This window comes from Macadamia integrifolia, chromosome 9 (genome assembly GCF_013358625.1).
Source record: "Macadamia integrifolia cultivar HAES 741 chromosome 9, SCU_Mint_v3, whole genome shotgun sequence".
In the NCBI taxonomy this organism is placed as follows: Eukaryota; Viridiplantae; Streptophyta; class Magnoliopsida; order Proteales; family Proteaceae; genus Macadamia; species Macadamia integrifolia.
The window spans coordinates 12,666,321-12,686,094 of record NC_056565.1 but is presented as its reverse complement, the minus strand read 5'-3'; the positions used below and the strand labels follow the sequence as shown (position 1 = coordinate 12,686,094).

Sequence of the window (19,774 nt, the reverse complement as noted above, 5' to 3'; positions counted from 1 at the left end):
GTGATTTAGTTGAAAACCCACTCACATCGAATAACAGCAGAAGATACACCCCAATATACGGCATACAACTTTCTGTTATTACAAACATAAGTAAGTTTCTTAACACGAATCTATGTGGGATACCATCATAGAAATATTGACATATCCTCAAATTACACTGTTGTCATTCTATGTAGGTCCTTAACTGAGATATTAACCTTCACTGTGGCAAATCGCCTTTGATCTGTGGTTAACATCTAATTGTGGCCTTCCGCCTATAAACTGTGGCAAATATTGCCTATGAACTGTGACAAATACTGTCTTAAAATGTGGCAAACATTACCTTTTGAACTGTGGCAAAATATTGCCTATAACTAAGACAATTACTGCCTATAAAAACATTTTCAAATGAAATCATAAACCAAATATTTCAAGAAATAACTGTGCATAATATAAATGCTAAAACTTAACCATAATTCATCAAACTGTGCCCCAAAACATACGGGCTAAGGTTCAAAACATAAACAAATACTAAACAAAACCAGAGCTCCCACTAATCAAGCATTTCAAATAATTGTATGTAAAGAAATCCTAACTACTTGATGGGACCAAATTTTACTTGCTCTCAATTGCTGATGATCAGTCTACCTCACCCTTTCTTAGTATCATCCTGCTTATCAACCCCATAATTCTTCCTCTTCTCTAACCATTTCTTGAAAATAAAACAGTCCTTCTTCACATATCCTTTCTTATGGCACCAGAAACACTCTACGTTGTTGGTATTCTCTTCATCTTGAACCTTTTAAGATGTGTCAAGTTCTTGAGAGCTATTAGTCCTGTCATATGGCTTGACGCTTCCTCTGTTGGAAAAATTTTTGTTCCTTCTGTTTGGTCCACCAGAAGATCCCTTGTGGAAAGTTGCATGTGCACTCTCAAACCTAGTTTGTTTCAATTTTTCTTCCTCTTGAGTGCAAATGAAAATGAGCTCATTTAGGCTCCAATCGTCATTCAGTGCAATGTAGGTAGATTGGATAACCTTATACTGACTAGGGAGGGTATTCAGTGCAATGTGTACAATATATTCTTCATCGATCTGTATTCCAAGATCCTTAAGTTTACCAGCATCAGTAGCTACACCCAAAATGTATTCTCTAACACTCCCACATCCATCATACCTTGTATTCATTAGCCTGGTCATCAATGTGGTTTTCTCAGCTTTCTTGTTTTGTTGAAATCTAGCTTTAATAGCATTCAGGAATTCTTTTGCTGTGTGTTTGATCTTTATGTTCCCACGTATAATTTCAGGAACTGCCTTTTTTAAAATCAGTATGCACTTTCTATTTGCTTTAGTCCATTTCTTAAACTTGGTCCTTTCAGCACTTCTGCTCGAGTCTGTGAGAGGCTCAGGTTTAGGCTCCCTAAGTGCCAAGTCTAAGTCAAGAAGACCTAAATACAATTCTAATTCCTCCACCCACTTTTGATAGTTGTTATCAGTAAGTATTGAGATGGAAGATACATAACTTGAGGGAATGGCCATCTTACTATAGCAGTAACAACAACACAATACATGCCAAATATCAAAATATAAATCATAATATAAAAGCATGTAATACCATCAATATATTTTAAATAAGAGTTACAACTAAAAATGTATCCCTATCCTTTGGAACAGAATTAGCTGATGCTTTTATATTCTTCTTTTAACTGTGAAAACAACACTAACTTTGGAATTCAATCACCTTTGGGTAAAAGAACTCCAAATTCAATGTCCCTTTCTGAAATGTGGATGATTATCCTCAAACCTTGATGACATAACCTTTGGAAAATTATCATCTTTACTATTGGGGAAGATACAATCGAACTGAATGTACCACTTTGGTGGGTTTCACTAAGTTCTATCATATCTTTCCCATTGGAAATGTATATCTTTATGTTCAAAACATACATATAGATATGTCACTAGGACAACAATAACCATACAAAAGTCACAACCGCAACTACATTCCTATCCTTTGGGCTAAGAATGCACTGGTCCTCTTGTAAATTCATATTTACTGTGAAAAGAACAATAACTTTTGAAATTCCCTCACCTTTGGGCTTAGGAACCTCTAGGTTACTGTCATTTTCTTAACTTTGGTGACATCACCTTTGGGAAAATATCACCTACATTGCTACCCTGTGGAAAATCATGAAATAATAAGATGTACCACTTTGGTGGATTCCACCTCATCATTTCATGGTTTCCTAAAGTAAAATTACTTTGCAACTAAGAATGAGGGGAAGCTTACACCCTTTTCCATATTAACATATCTTAATTTAAAAAAAAAATTCTCAATTTCACGGTAACCAATAACATATATATTTTTCATAGCATTGATTTATGCCATTTTGTTTCAATGATTGAAACTAAATACAACATAAAATTTCAAATAAACATGTCATATTAAAAATTAGATCATTAAATGTGGCCCGAAACAAGGAATCCAACGCAAAAAATAGATTTCAATTTGGCCTTAAAACGAACCTTTAAATGAAATTTAAAGTAGTTTAAATAAAAACGCCCTTTTGTTTCAATGATTGAAACTAAATACAACATAAAATTTCAAATAAATATGTCATATTAAAAATTAGATCATTAAATGTGGCCCGAAACAAGGAATCCAACGTAAAAAACAGATTCCAATTTGGCCTTAAAACGAACCTTTAAATGAAATTTAAAGTAGTTTAAATAAAAACCCAAAATGAACAAAAACCAAACAAGTCTTTTTTTTTTTAAATCAATCAAGACCAACCGGTTCGGCCATATGAATTCCGGGTCAAATTCGGGTCAATTGGTCAACGACCCGGTCAACCTTTGACCGAGTCAAATAGTACATATGAGTTGACCCACTGTGTCACCGGTTCGAATCGGTAGGGTTTTCGAGTTGAACCGGCGATGCCTCGCCGCCGTTTTTTTTTTTTGAATTTTTTTTCTCTCTCCTCCGGCAGCCGGTTTCCGGTGGCGCGTGCCGGCGCGTACGGATGTTTCCGGTGACTTGCGGCATACCGCCGCGACCGTATTCTCGTGATCTACAACTTTCGTGAAGAAAGTTTTTCCATACAGGATTTTTAAGTGATGGTAAAATTACGATTTTTATGATTTTCATGATTTTTAATCAAATCAGGTTTTAAGTAATAATCAAAATCTTCATGTACAAGAAAAATTCAATCGATTCTTGTCCCATGTGGTCTGCTCTGATACCAATTGTTAGAACTCCCTATGGGTTTGAGATTGAAACCCTATGGAGGAAACCACACAGGAAAAACAAGAACACGAATCTAATAAAATTATGGAGGATCGATTTGTACCTTTCACCTAGTATGCTGAAGATGATTGATGTTGGTCACTCCCACTTTCGCTCTATTGGCTTGGCTATGGATCTTCTACAACCCCTTAAACCTCCTTGGTTCTCTCACTTTAGTGGTAAAGTGGGGAAGAATAAATAATGGTTGTAGGGACCCAAAACCTAGTATTTATAATACTATCCTGCACTCAAAACCCTAAACCACAATGGGTTGAGCCAGCATATCCCTAAGCTTGAGAGTGGACCGAACCGGTTCATGCAATTTGACTCTCACCCATTTAATCAACCCAAATAATTAATTTAGCCCATAAATCCAACAATCTCCCACTTGGGCTACATTAATTATAAGGATGTTTTTTAAATTGGTGTGGCCATAGAATCTTATTACATTAACCACTCTTACTGTGATTCAGTTGAAAAACCACTCACATCGAATAACAGCAGAAGATACACCTCAATATACGGCATATAACTTTCTGTTATTATAAACATAAGTAAGTTTCTTAACACGAATCTATGTGGAATACCATCATAGAAACATTGACATATCCTCAAATTACACTGTTGTCATTCCATGTAGGTCCTTAACTGTGATATTAACCTTCACTGTGGCAAATCACCTTTGATCTGTGGTTAATATCTAACTTTGGCTTTCCACCTATAAACTGTGGCAAATATTGCCAATGAACTGTGACATATACTGTCTTAAAATGTGGCAAACATTACCTTTTGAACTGTGGCAAAATATTTCCTATAACTAAGACAATTATTGCTTATAAAAACATTCTCAAATGAAATCATAAATCAAATATTTCAAGAAATAACTGTGCATAATGTAAATGCTAAAACTTAACCATAATTCATCAAACTGTGCCCCAAAACATACGGGCTAAGGTTCAAAACATAAAAAAATACTAAACAAAACCAGAGCTCCCACTAATCAAGCATTTCAAATAACTGTATGTAAAGAAATCCTAACTACTTGATGTAACCAAATTTTACTTGCTCTCAATTGCTGATGATCAGTCTACCTCACCCTTTCTTAGTATCATCCTGCTTATTAACCCTAGAATTCTTCCTCTTCTCTAACCATTTCTTGGAAATAAAACAGTCATTCTTCACATGTCCTTTCTTATGGCACCAGAAACACTCTACGTTGTTGGTATTCTCTTCATCCTGAGCCTTTTGAGATGTGTCAAGTTCCTGAGAGCTATTAGTCCTATCATATGGCTTGACAATTCCTCTGTTGGAAAAATTTTTGTTCCTTCTGCTTGGTCCACCAGAAGATCCCTTGTGAAAAGTTGCATGTGCACTCTCAAACCTAGTTTGTTTCAATTTTTCTTCCTCTTGAGTGCAAATGAAAATGAACTCATTTAGGCTCCAATCGTCCTTCAGTGCAATGTAGGTAGATTGGATAACCTTATACTGACTAGGGAGGGTATTCAGTACAATGTGTACAATATATTCTTCATCGATCTGTATTCCAAGATCCTTAAGTTTACCAGCATCAGTAGCTACACCCAAAATGTATTCTCTAACACTCCCACATCCATCATACCTTGTATTCATTAGCCTGGTCATCAATGTGGTTTTCTCAGCTTTCTTGTGTTGAAATCTAGCTTTAATGGCATCCAGGAATTCTTTTGTAGTGTCTTTGATCTCTATGTTCCCACGTATAATTTCAGGAACTGCCTTTTTTAAAACCAGTATGCACTTTCTGTTTGCTTTAGTCCATTCCTTAAACTTGGTCCTTTCAGCACTTCTGCTCGAGTCTGTGAGAGGCTCAGGTTTAGGCTCCCTAAGTGCCAAGTCTAAGTCAAGAAGACCTAAATGCAATTCTAATTCCTCCACCCACTTTTGATAGTTGTTACTAGTAAGTATTGGGATGGAAGATATATAACTTGAGGGAATGGCCATCTTACTACAACAGTAACAGCAACACAATACATGCCAAATATCAAAATATAAATCATAATATAAAAGCATGTAATACCATCAATATATTTTAAATAAGAGTTACAACTAAAAATGTATCCCTAGCCTTTGGGACAGGAATTAGCTGATGCTCTTATATTCTTCTTTTAACTGTGAAAACAACACTAACTTTGGAATTCAATCACCTTTGGGTAAAATAACTCCAAATTCAATGTCCCTTTCTGAAATGTGGATGATTATCCTCAAACCTTGATGACATAACCTTTGGGAAAGTATCATCTTTACTGTTGGGGAAGATACAATCGAACTGAATGTACCACTTTGGTGGGTTTCACTCAGTTCTATCATATCTTTCCCATTGGAGATGTATATCTTTATGTTCAAAACATACATATAAATGTCACTAGGACAACAATAACCATACAAGAGTCACAACCGCAACTACATTCCTATCCTTTGGGCTAAGAATGCACTGGTCCTCTTGTAAATTTATATTTACTGTGAAAAGAACAATAACTTTTGAAATCCCCTCACCTTTGGGCTTATGAACCTCTAGGTTACTGTCATTTTCTTAACTTTGGTGACATCACCTTTGGGCAAATGTCACCTACATTGCTTCCCTGTGGAAAATCATGAAATAATAAGATGTACCACTTTGGTGGATTCCACCTCATCATTTCATGGTTTCCTAAAACAAAATTACTTTGCAACTAAGAATGAGCGGAAGCTTAAACCCTTTTCCATATTAACATATCTCAATTTAAAATTTTTTTTCTCAATTTCATGGTAACCAATAACATATATATTTTTCAAAGCATTGATTTATGCCATTTTGTTTCAATGATTGAAACTAAATACAACATAAAATTTCAAATAAACATGTCATATTAAAAATTAGATCATTAAATGTGGCCCGAAACAAGGAATCCAATGCAAAAACAGATTTCAATTTGGCCTTAAAACGAACCTTTAAATAAAATTTAAAGTAGTTTAAATAAAAAACCCAAAAGGAACAAATTGAAACCAAATACAACATAAAATTTCAAATAAATACGTCATATTAAAATTAGATCATTAAATGTAGCCCAAAACAAGGAATCCAACGCAAAAAACAGATTTCAATTTGGCCTTAAAACGAACCTTTAAATGAAATTTAAAGTAGTTTAAATAAAAACCCAAAATGAACAAAAACCAAACAAGCCTTTATTTTTTTTTTTTTTAAATCAATCCAAACCAACCGGTTCGGCCATATGAGTTCCGGGTCAAATTCGGGTCAATTGGTCAATGACCCGGTCAACCTCTGACCGAGTCAAATAGTGCACATGAGTTGACCCACTGTGTCGCCGGTTCAAATCGGTAGGGTTTCCGAGTTGAACCGGCGATGACTCGCCGCCTTTTTTTTATTTTTTTTTATTTTTCTCTCTCCTCCGGCAGCCGATTTCCGACGGCACGTGCCGACGCGTCCGGAGGTTTCCGGTGACTTTCGACATACCGTCGAGACCGTCTTCTCGTGATCTACAACTTTTGTGAAGAAAGTTTTCCCATACAGGATCTTTAAGTGATGGTAAAATTACGATTTTTATGATTTTCATGATTTTTAATCAAATCAGGTTTTAAGTAACAATCAAAATCCTCATGTATAAGAAAAATTCAATCGATTCTTGTCCCATGTGGTCTGCTCTGATACCACTTGTTAGGACTCCCTATGGGTTTGAGTTTGAAACCCTATTGAGGAAACCACACAGGAAAAACAAGAACACGAATCTAATAAAATTATGGAGGATCTTTTTGTACCTTTCACCTAGTATGCTGAAGATGATTGATGTTGGTCACTCCCACTTTCGCTCTCTTGGGTTGGCTATGGATCTTCTACAGCCCCTTAAACCTCCTTGGTTCTCTCACTTTAGTGGTAAAGTGGGGAAGAGTGAATAATGGTTGTAGGGACCCAAAACCTAGTATTTATAATACTGTCCAGCACTCAAAACCCTAAACCACAATGGGTTGAGCCAGCATATCCCTAAGCTTGAGAGTGGACCGAACCGGTTCATGCAATTTGACTCTCACCCATTTAATCAACCCGAATAATTAATTTAGCCCATAAATCCAACAGGGATTGAAGTGAGCGAGAGAGAATGGGTTTTCGATATTAACTGATCAGTCTTCTCCACTCTCTCTCTCTCTCTCTCTCTCTCTCTCTCTTTGTTCTGATCATGAAATGGAAGATAACCAGCCATTAAAACAAACAAAATCACTCCACAAGACCAAATACGCACCTTCGCTGCATCATACCCCTTTCAAACTAGAACTTCAGGGGCTACATACGTAGGTGTTTTTGGTGCGAACGGGTTGGAAGATGTTAGTGTGGAGAAGGGATTGGTGGAAAGGGTTTTATGTTTGGATCGGCACTTCGAGAGGGGCGACCAGACTTTTCTGGTGAAGATTCAGAATCAGAACCGGATTCTGTACCAGACTCATCATCATCTTCATTGTCGGATGTATGGCTAGTGACAACAGATCGGGTGACCGGATTTTGAGCAGCCACGGGATTGGCAGTAGGCTTCTTGACTGGTGATTTTTGTCAGCGGAAGTCGGAGCTGTTGAAGAGGCTGTACTCCAGCATACCAAAGAGCATATCGGTGATGTTATAAGCAACTGAGAGGGAGACTGATGGAGCAGATGCAATCAGAAATAAGAGCTTGTAGACCTTAAACTCAAGTTGCAGAGGGTGTAGTTGAAGAGACAGACAAGTTTTTGAAGACTCTTATTCACTAAGGACGAGATCTATGGTGCTCAAGAAGGGTTTGAAAATGCTCGAGGCTTCTGGTCATAGTAAAAGAGAACAGGAGAAGATGAGAAGAGGAGGAGGGTTTCGGTTGCTGCCAGATACAGCAGCAGGGAAGGAAAAGAGAAAGAAAAAGAAGAAGAAGAAGAAGAAGAAGAAGAAGAAGAAGAAGAAGAAGAGAGAAGGGGTTTGGTTGCTGCCAGTTACAGCAGCAGGGAAGGAAAAGAGAAGAAAAGAAGAAGAAAAAAGAAAAAGAGAAGGAGTTGCAGGTTCGGCTGGAGAAAGAAAGAAAAGAAGAGAAGAAGAAGAAGAAAAGAAGAAGAAGAAGAAAAGAAGAAGAAGAAGAAAAGAAGAAGGAGAAGATTAGGTTATATGTAAGGTTCTGATCCAAGGGTTCAGATTAAAAGAACAAAAAAACAATTTAAAGAAAAAAAAACTAAACCAAATTAATCTACTGTTAAATAAAAAAACCAATTTAAACCTAATTAATCTAAAAGAATGAATTAAACCTAAATACCTTTAATTGGACCGGAATAAATCAATTCACATCTAATAAACCGTCTTGAACCAAACTAAAACTAATTAAACATGATTAATCTGAATAAATTAATAATTAATAAATTAGAAACTAATATATTAATTAAACTAATTCTAAATTACTATTGGGAGAATAAATAAATACATACCTTAAACCGGCTTTAATCAAGAAACAAGGGGAGATAACCCTTGTGCTTCAAGGCCGAAATCGAACCGAACCGAATTGGACTAAGTCTCCCGGCTCAAGGAAGGATTAATGTATTAAACTTTTAAACTTGAAGAATATTTGATTTTAGAGGGAATTAGCAAAAACCATATTCCTTCTCCCAAATCCTCTTTTTTTCTTTTTCTCCCCTCTGGAAGAGAGGAAGGGTTATTCTTATAGCCTTGGGACTTGGGACAATTCTCTCAAATTTCCGATGTGGGACTAAAAAACTAGAGAGAATTGTTACAAAACGCTTGCTTTTGGACAAAGGGGTTTGGGCGCCACGTGGCACCCTTTTGTTGCTCGGAATGGAATCTAATACCGAACTTTGGAGTCAACTTTCGGGGGTAATTTCTTTCAAACCTTTTGTCGGTATTCGACGTGTAATATATCGTTAGAAAGCTCAGTCCGAGCACTATCCAATGATGTGAACCACGATTGTAGTCTCGATCGGGAACCTTTACGAAAATATGCATAAAGTAGGGACCCGGATCATATAATGAAAGAGAGAATCGGGTGTCGATTCACATAGTTCTTGCATCAAAGTGTAATGTCCGACTTGAGGGGACAAACAACAATAATCCACAACATCAAATTCTAATTTTTGAAAAAATATTCTCTTGAAAGTTTATAGGAAAATATGGTCATTTTCTGCTCTAAGTTTGAAAATTCTCCAAGTCTAAAATATCCAACATGTAATCCTTCATATTGTCATCATTGCCGGGGGGTGACAAAATTTGGTGTCTACAGTTTGTTGTTGTAAACTTATCAGGTAAGTCTTCCACCCCACTTATCCAAACACTCATATTTGTGGTAACTTGTGGAAAATAAGTACAACTTTCTCACCCCTTTTTACCTTTTCCATTTCTATCCATCAAACACATAGGGCCTTATAGTTCTAATTTTAGATTTTGGAATTGATTGCTTAATCTGGCCAGTTCAAGCCTTGACTCCAAAAGGATCTTGAACTAATAATTGTAAGATTAAAATCTTTTATCATTAATAGTAATAAGAAAAAAAATTAGAAATCGGAACCAAACTATTCCATTATTAATTGGTAATTGGTAATTGGTAATTGGTAATTGGTGATTGGTATTGGTTCAAAGTGTTTTTCCTAGGTTGCGTGTATGGTCCTCAAACAATTTTGGTACATGCCGAGACTTGGGTGCGGGGGTGTCGAGTCGCTTACTGTCTGGGGTCGGAAAGCTTGAATCCTCTCCAGTTGGACTGGCAAGAAATACATGAGCAAATGGGGTCATCTCTCCCCTTTTGCAATGAGCTACCACAAGGCAAAACCCAGTGATACTTTTCGCTTCTGGTTCGAGTCCTATTATAATAGTTCAAATTAGACTGGGTTAGGGCATGGGTGTAACAATATTTTATGGGGCAAATTTGTTCCGCGCCACTAATAATAATATCATTTGGGGCAGAATGCATACCGCCACTAAAGGCGTATATTGGGGTGGATCCTTTACCACCACTAAAGATATAATATTCACTAGTTTTTAGTAGCAATTTTTATTACCGCCCCTATAGGGTTTTTTTTTTTTTTTTTTGTTTTGCTAATGCACAAATCTATGCATGAATGCACCAATCTTTGCCACCTTAGACCCTTGAAGGCTACTGCCCCAATGCTATAGAGATTTAGACAATTATAGACCCTTCACACTCATCAAACAAAAAACAAAGAAGATTAAACAAGAAGTCTTGACAAAAGAGAAAATGATTGTGGATCATTTCAAAATATTGTTCAACAAACTCAGTTCTCTAAGCCTAAGCAAAAGAAATTGAAAACATTAGAAAAATAGTGAAAACATTGTACTCAAAGTAGCAAGATATATTTTTCCTATCATGTGAAATGATGCCCTCATTTTCTACGTCATAAATCCTTAGAAGAAAAGCAACTCACCCCACTACAAAAACACAGTGTTAATGGACTTATGTTGTAAGTAACAAAAAAAAAAAAGTTCCACATAATTATATAGAAATTATAATTAAAAAAATTCCATATTACCCTAAACTCATTCCAGACGTTTTGAGGAGCATCAAATCTCATATCGGATGCATTCCATCCCAAGCCGCTTTGCTTCTGTAGATCTCCCAAGGCTCTATGCCTTTGCTTCCAAATCCGAAAGTGATTTCTCACTTGATCACGGTCATAACTTGTAAAAGAATTTCTCTTTAAGTTGGTTGGCAATTTCTGTGAACTGCTCTTTCTTCAGTCCATTATCTCCATTCTTACCACTCTTGTGTTATTTTAATACGCACTTCAACATATAATGAAAAACCGCACTAGGCCATGAAGCAATGTTGTTTGACCTACTATGTGAATCTCCTGGTGCTTCCATTACAACAAAACTAAAAAAAAAAAACACCACAATACAATGCAATGTGAGTATAATAATGAAATACCAAATAATAACAATTACTAATTGGGAAATCCATAAACTATAGATGAAAATTAATAATAGTTCACATACATGCATCCCACAACATAAAATTTTAAATCAGGTATGTTTAAGTTAAACAGTCATCCCAAACCATGCAAAATTAAAATTACCCACAGCAGAATACATTCCAAATAGAAGTTCATCAATAGAAATATTTCAGTTCATAAAAACTCAATCTAAGTAGGACATATCATCATCATCTTCAGTGATGGCTTTATGATCACCATCTCTAGCCACCTAATTAGCCCACATTTGGTCAGCAATTTGTTCTCGAAATAGATCCCAATCAGCATTCTCTTGCACATGTCCTCTCCATCAGCACTATTGTCTTCAACATCTTCATTTAATTCATGAAAGGTTGATTAGGTACTAGTACTATGACTAGGGGTGCAAGTTTGGCCCTAACAACCTAGACCCGCCCTTGGCCCTAAAGGCCGGCTCGGCCCTGAAATTTCTGACCCTGTGTCAGGGTCAAGGCGAGTAAGGATTGATGTCTTTGGCCCGCTCAGCCCGCCCTGAACCCAACCTTGATTTTTTTACCCTGACTTTTGGCCCTACCCCACCCTAATTTGTGCCCATGATGTTGACCCTAGTTATGACCCTGATTTTAACCTAATTTTATATATTATTTCACATTGAGTCATTGACACCTTAAAACTCTTAATATATCTTCTCACAATCTCACCGATCTGTCTTATATTTTTTACCAATAAAAAAATCTCTTTGTTTAACATGACAAGGGTTTTAAGATCTTCGGATTGTTTGCCTTATTAGGATGATCTCTTTGTTTATTATGACAAATAATTGAATTTTTTTTGGATTATTTACTTTCTTAGGATGATCTCCTCTTTGTTTATCATAGTAGTTAGAGTTATTTGTAATATTTGAATGTTTGCTTTAGGATGTTCTCTTCATAACAAGTAATTTGTAACTTTTTTTTTTGTCTCCTTTTTATTATGAATATTTTTTATTTTTAAGTTATTTTATATTTTGTAGGGTCAGGGTTGAGTCAGGGTCAATCAAGGCCATCCCGACCCTTGATGGCAAACCGGGGTTAGGGTCAATCAGGGTAAGGGTCATCTTGGCTCGACCCTGAAAAATTAGGGCCAAGTAAGGGTTGGGATGAACCCTAAAGGGTAGGGCCTGGGTTGAAGTTTTGTGGTCTTGAGTCAGAGTCAGGGTCAGGGCGGGTTTGGGTCCAGTTAAGGGGACTAAGGGTTGGGCTAGGGTTTTAAGAAGCCCAGCCCAACCCGGCCCTGTTGCACCCCTAACTGTGACTGTCTTCTTCATTCTCTTCCACCTCTTCCTCAAGCCATTGCTCTTCTTCTTCAACACTATTCTGTGTAAGAATGTGGTTGTGCAACAGCACATATGTCAACACAATTCTTGCTTGTGTCTTGAAAGGATATTCTGGTTGGTTTTTGAAGATCTTGAATCTTGACTTCAAAAGGCCAAATGAAAGTTTAACCATGTTTCTCAATTGTGAATGTCTAAGGTTAAACAATTTCTTTTTATCACTTGGTGACTGATCACAATTTCTCGATTCTTTCAGGTGGTATCGAATGTTTCGGTATGGCCGCAAGAACCCCGTTTGGTTAGCATACCTAGCATCAACAAGATAATATTTACGTCGTGGAACTACCAACTTCCCGTCACCATCTCTATACAATGCATTGTCTAAGATTCAGGCATCTGATACTATCCCTTCGCAACCAAAAAGAATGGAAGTAGTCACAGGCAGCAAGAATATTTTGAGAAATATCACCCTTCCTATCACAAAACCATGAATGATTGCTTATAGGCACCCACATAGGGATATGTGATCCATCTATGGCTTCGATGCAGTTCTTGAAATAAGGGTAAAATCTACTTGATTACTTGTTATATGATGATGAGTTGCGACACTTGGAGGTTTCAACAGTATTGGATACAATTTAAGGATTGCACCCAAAACAAGGTTAAAGTACCGACTTACAATCTCACCAGAATGTCCAAACTTATGTGCAATTAACACTGTGTCCTACTGTATGTAGAAACATAACTAGTTGTTCATTCAATTGCACAGATCTGCTATCTCTCAATAGACCCCTCTCCCTAATCAAACGACTCAAAAAAAGCCCTCTTGCTTAATCTTATTTGATCTCGACAGGTTCTGTCAATGTGATCGATAATTCTCTCTATCTCAATACTACTGTGTAGGGATTCACAACAGTATGGCTCTTTGTTCAGATATTTTTTTATATACTAGTCTACTGCTATAACAACAGCAGTAGCCGCAAAGATTATGATTTTCCTTCGCCTTTTGGGGGAAATTGATGTTATGCTACCTCTCAAACTTAAAAACACAGAGTTTAGGTTTTCACATCTAGGATTGAAAAAGAAAAAGGACCATACCTCATACTTCAGACGGATTCTCACTACCTTCGTCAGTTGAACGTCTAAGGCAAAAAAAAAAAAATCTTACGCATTGAAGAAGAAATGTAAGGTAAACCCTAGATATGAAGTTAACAACCTAAAAAATAGAAACCGAAGTTCCATAATTTGAATAAGAAGAAAACACAGAAAAAGGGAAAATCTCACCTTCAATCAACTCGGTTTTCAAATTCTTCTTAGGTGCGATCGTCTATCATGGAAGGAGGGTAAACGTGGGATACCAAAACACAGGCGAAGAAGAAGAGAAATCTCACCTCGAATCGCCTTGCTTTTCAGTTTCAACTAAGAACTGCGATCGAATTTCACTGTAAGAGGGTAAACCCGATATTTTGGAATCATTGTGAATCTAGGCTTTTTATAACAACCCTAAAATTCCTTGACTCAATCCTGGATTAACCTATGTTAATCCAATTGAGTCGCAGATTCAGTTTAAGTGTGTGATTCCATTGGACACCACGACTCCGGATCAGCTTTTCGAAAATAGGAACCAAACGGTTTAATTTTAATGAGAAACTGAATCCCTAGAATGTGGTTCGATGGAAAATTCGAACCAAACACCCCCTAAACCTTTTAGAAATCAGTATGATATTGCCACTAAATAACCACTTCATCACAACTAGTAGATAAACTAGTAAAGGCCTACTCAAAGATTTTGGGGCCCATCCTACCTTCCACATAGTGGGTATGAGGGCCCTAAAACAAACCTACCTAAATGAGCCATCCAACAGAACTCAAAAAATAATTACATAATACATAATGAGAGAAATTTAATTGCCTTTTAACCATAATTTGTGTCAGGGGTTCATTATCTCTTAAAAGAGACTAAATTAATGATTTACTACTTGGATACTAGAAAAATATGCCACTACCAATTGACTATATAGCTTTTATTATTAATGATCATCCGTAAACAAACATGGCAGGACCCATGGTACACATGCAAGTACCATCCAAGGGCTCCTATAGAGATCATAACTCAATGGGGCAATTGTGGAAACTACCGTATACTATATGCATGTAATCATAGCTGTCACGAAGCCAAGGCAAACCAAGGCGTTGGAGGGTTGTCTAAGCATTTAGGTGAAAATGCACCCACCTTTATACAAACAAGTCGATCAAGTGTTATTTTTTATTTTTCCTATTTTCTAACATTATTTAGTAAGCTACATATACCTTGTATTATAAAAAATCAACATTAAGCCACATTAAGTCATTAAAAATCAACATTTAGCTACATCAAATCATAAAAATCAACATTAAGTCACATTAAGTCATAAAAAACAACATATAGAAAAATGCTATTGTTCTATAATAAGTTTGACTGGTCAAATCATTTTATTTTTACATGGGACTTCTTGTATTAGGTATAACACAAAACCATCTTTCTAACAAGTCTAAGATTACTTAAATCTAAGTTCAATTAACAAAGTTATGCTCTAATCAAACTTATTTTAAAGTGCACGAATGCTGTTAAAATAACCTGAATGAAACTAATTTTATGGATATCAAACAAAGATTATTTTACTAGACTTTGGTTTTTATAAATGTTTTAATTTGATAGGATTTATAAAATTTTCATAATTATGAAAAACCCCAGTATTTGAAAGTTGAAAAATAGCCCCTATAACAAAAATCCAGTTTTTGTTCTTGGACTAGGGTGTTGATTTTTTATCCTTTTGGAATTTTATTTTTAAACTACTTTTATTGGATTCAAATAGGGGGTATTTGTTTATTTATGAAGAATATCTTTAGTAAATGATATTTGGCATAATAAGTGCCAAAACACAAGGCAACATGCAGTGCAATAACGCGATTATCACCTAGGCCCTAGGAAAATTGCCTAGACGCCAAGTCGTCGCCAGGGCAACACCTAGACAACTATACCTGTAATTGCTTCATATAACTCACATCTGAACCACAAGATCTCCCATGATGACTAATTAAATTGTGGGTCTCCCTTACTTGCATAGCCCAGTGATGTTCAGTGTACAAATGGTAACTATCACAAAACACTAAGGGGGCCCGTTTGATAACGTTTCAAGAGACGCGTTTCTACCGTTTGTGTCAAGAAACGACAAAAACGGAACAAAAAGCATTTGACAAACTCGTTCCGTTTCTCCTGTTTTCATAAATAGAAATCAAAATTTATGGTGATTTCTGTTCCTAGAAACGGACATGACGAAACAAGTATGACTTGTTTCGCCGTTTCCGGGAACAACTTTGGTACCCAAAAAACTGGGCAATATTGCAAAAGCTTCGGGTGCCGATTGCAATGGTCCCGACCTCAGTCGTCTTGGTGGGTCGGAGCTCGCCATTTAAACCCCCACTAGCTAAAGCTGCTTCTCTGTATCATTATGTTCTAGTCAAATAGGTGATTCGAGGAAGCATTTGGTTGCCCTTTCTTCTTCAAATAATTTTGGTGTGATTCAATATGTTGGTGGGCTTCTGTGGAGGAATGCTAATCCGGTAAAACGATTAACTCCGATCTTAAAGCTGAGGAGAACATCAAAGGTTAGAAGCAATAGATGTTGATTCTTTAATGGTGTCAGAGAATGATCATAACCCTATTCAGAACCATGTACCTTTGGTGGGAGGGGCGATATCGTCTTTGGACAGGAACAGAGAGCAGGTTGGTGGGGCAGAGCAATCGGCTGTTACAAAGCCCCCGCAATCACAACCACAAACACAACCGCTTTAGGTACAACAACAACAGGAGTCACCTTAACTACAGGCGCAACAAGCTTCGGTAGAGGTAGCCAGGCCGAGGCCTACTTCAAATTATTAGGTTGTTAATGCCCTAATCGAGAAGAAAGAGGATGGGCAAGGGTTTAGATGTGGTCATACGTTGACCGTTGTTGCAGCAGTTGGAGAGGAAAGAATGCCTGGATACATCGGGCCTTGCCTGATTTTGTTAGGGTTTGAAACGGAACAGATTGTTCAAATTAATAATCAAACACCTTTTCCGTTTCTGTTTCTAGAAATGGCAATTTCCGTTTTTGTCATTTCTTGAAATAGAAACATTATCAAACAGGCCCTAAGGCACATAATCCATCAAGTACAATTAACATTCCCAGATCTGGCCAACAACTTCACATTAAAGATTTTATTGAAGTGCTGCATAGAAAACAATAAAATTACAACCCTCAATTCTATTCTAGACAGAAGCAAACTAATAATATTACAACTAGAACCAAGTGGAGAGAACACACACACAAAGAGAGAGAGAGAGAGAGAGANGGGGGGGAAGGAACTCCGTCCACACTACTTACACCCAGGCATAGCTGGGTGTGAACTCAAGCTGCTTTTGTATCAATTCCAAGGCAGAACTGAACCACTTTAGACCTGAATCAACTAGGAGTGATCAAGATCCCAATTCAGGTTATTAAACCCTGCCACACCAACCCTATCTCGGTGATTCAAAACCACCTCATTAGAGGTGGAGTAGGGCGAGTCTCTATCCAACCCACCCATTGCCATTCCTAATATTGGTAGCGAAAACCTCAGACTAAGAATACCCTTCAAACTTGTGATTTTTTGCTTTCAAGCCGTTTAGGTTGGGAGATTGAAATAGGCCATTGCTATGGGCTATGAAGTTAAGAAGTAGTGTTTGGATAGATCAAATAGCATGAGTTATAGGTAATGGGCTTAAGCTTTAAGGAGTTCTCCTCCCCCTTTTCCCTTTTCTTTTGAGCTAAAAATCTGCAAACAAAGAGATGGCTACATGAATCCTATTTTTGCATCTAATCTCTTATTGTTAATGCAAAGGCAATGGAACAGTTACTGACATGATCATTGTTTTTAAAATAATGAATATTTTGATTAGTTGAAAGATTTGGATTACCTTACCTTAGTGCGTATCTCGATTCACTGGGAACTAGCTTCATCCACGGTGCTAATTTTGCTGTGTCAGGGGCAACAATCAGGCCATCGGATAAAAGCCGAACTGGGAGAGAACACAACCCCTTCTACTTGGATGTGCAAGTCTCCCAGTTCCAACAATTCAAATCCAGATCACAGTTAATTAGGAATTGAGGTAATTATTTAATTAGTTAAAAACCCTCTATTGCTATAAATCATGTAGCAGTACCGGTTCATCAAATCCTATTCATCATCTATTTCTAGGTAGAATCTACACAAATTTGTTACCTAAGGAGGATTTTTTGGTTAAGCATTGTACACATTTGATATTGGTCAAAATGATATCAGTTTGGGTTTATTCAGCAACCAATCTCTAGAGGAAATTAAAGCTGACTTTCCAGATGTAATTAGCAAGCTCTCTAAGAATATTCCGGTAATTAATAATATTTGAACCGTCTTAATAACCAGATAAATTCATTATTTCCCAGGCCAGTAGTGTTGTAGGTGTGTATCTATTGTTGAGGTTCTTAAGTTTTCATTAGCCACAATATGGATTTGTATATTGTGTTGCAATTGGACCACCCAGCCCATGACCAAATGGCTTGTACACTATATTAGGTTAAACCGAAATTGAATTGTTTAATAAATTGTTTTAATTTTTTTTATTCAAATGCCTTTTTTCCCTTTTAATTTTTTACTGAAATGGATGTAAACTTAACGTTGAATGACTTAACTTACTATGTCTCCATTTATTGGTTTTAATTAGTTTGTCATTGGTTTAAAGGGTTAAGTTCGGTTTAAACCATTCAACTAAGCGATCTCAATTTTGAAACCAACATTAGACCACTTCTTAAACGATTTCATGATTTCTATGTCAATGGTTTGGTTCGGTTTCGATAAATGGTTTTCAGTTTGATTTTATATCCTTATGGATGGATGTGGTTCTAATTTGCAGGCAGTGTATGATTTAGGAGGGAGATCATTCTGGATCCATAACACAGGTCCTATTGGCTGTTTTGCATATATCCTTACAAACTTTCCAGTGAGTAATGCATCTGACATAGATAAAGTTGGTTGTGCAACTCCTTACAATGAGGTATCACAATACTCCAATCAGAAGTTGAAGGAAGTTGTTGTGGAAATGAGAAAGCAACTGCCCTTGGATGCCATCACATATGTGGACATTTACTCTATAAAGTACCTCCTCATGAGCCACCTCAAAGTCACCTCAGGACTTTGGTAAGTCATCATCATCTAATATTTAGAGAGAGAGAGAGAGAGAGAGAGAGAGATGATTGACACATTTGTGATTCTTCTTGTGGGATTTCAGCAACCACTGGTAGCTTGTTGTGGCTTTGGAGGCAAATATAACTTCAGCAATACCACACGGTGTGGGTAGATAGTAGTTGTGGATGGGAAACCAACATTTATAGGATCTTGCGCAAATCCTTCTGTTAGAGTTAACTGGGATGGAAGCCATTTAACCGAGGCTGTTAATAAATTTATTGTCGATCAAATTACCACCAAAAAATTTTCAGACCCACCAATCTCTTTACAAAATGCATGCAATAGGGATGAGTCTTCTGCATAATCACATTACCCTAGATAGCTAGAGTTTGATCTATCTATTTTTTGTAATATTTACTAATAATGTCATGAAATAATAAAGTCTTTTATTTTTACACTTTAATTAATTCAAGGAAACAAAAACTCTTAAGCGATTTATGGAAGGATGAAGTTGACTTTGAGAAGAAAAGATGTTCTTAGTCGTCCACTTGAAACATCACTGAAATAGCCATTTTCCAGTCGTGGAATTGCAACTTTCATTCCATTTCTGGATCCTTGTTTATCAAGGGAGCTTAGGCTACTGCTTCTAGTTTAGTTTCAAGCTCCAGACCAACACTTCTTTTGATTCACATCCCTAAAACAATGCGTTAACCTCCAAGTAATAGATTCGAGAAAGGGATTGAATAATCTCCATTGTTGAAGAAACACGCAAGGAATAGATTTCCTAAGGACAACCTCCACCACTGCCTGTGCATCACATTCCACCCACAGCCTCTCCTCACCCATCTCCTTTACATAGTTTACACCAATAAATAGGGAGGAGAATTCCGCTTTATAATTTGTCATATTTCCAAGCGGGATAGCATAACTAAATAACACCAATCCAGAACAATTACGAGACACTCCACGGACTCCTGACAAACCTGGATCTCTCAGAGAATACCCATCTATATTCAACTTGAGC

At 36.8% G+C, this 19,774-nt stretch overlaps 1 pseudogene; it reads left to right on the top strand.

Annotated features, from left to right (window-relative positions):
• LOC122089524 overlaps window positions 1–19,114 on the top strand; it is a 24,208-nt pseudogene extending 5,094 nt beyond the window's left edge.
• The last annotated feature ends 660 nt before the right edge of the window (window positions 19,115–19,774 follow it).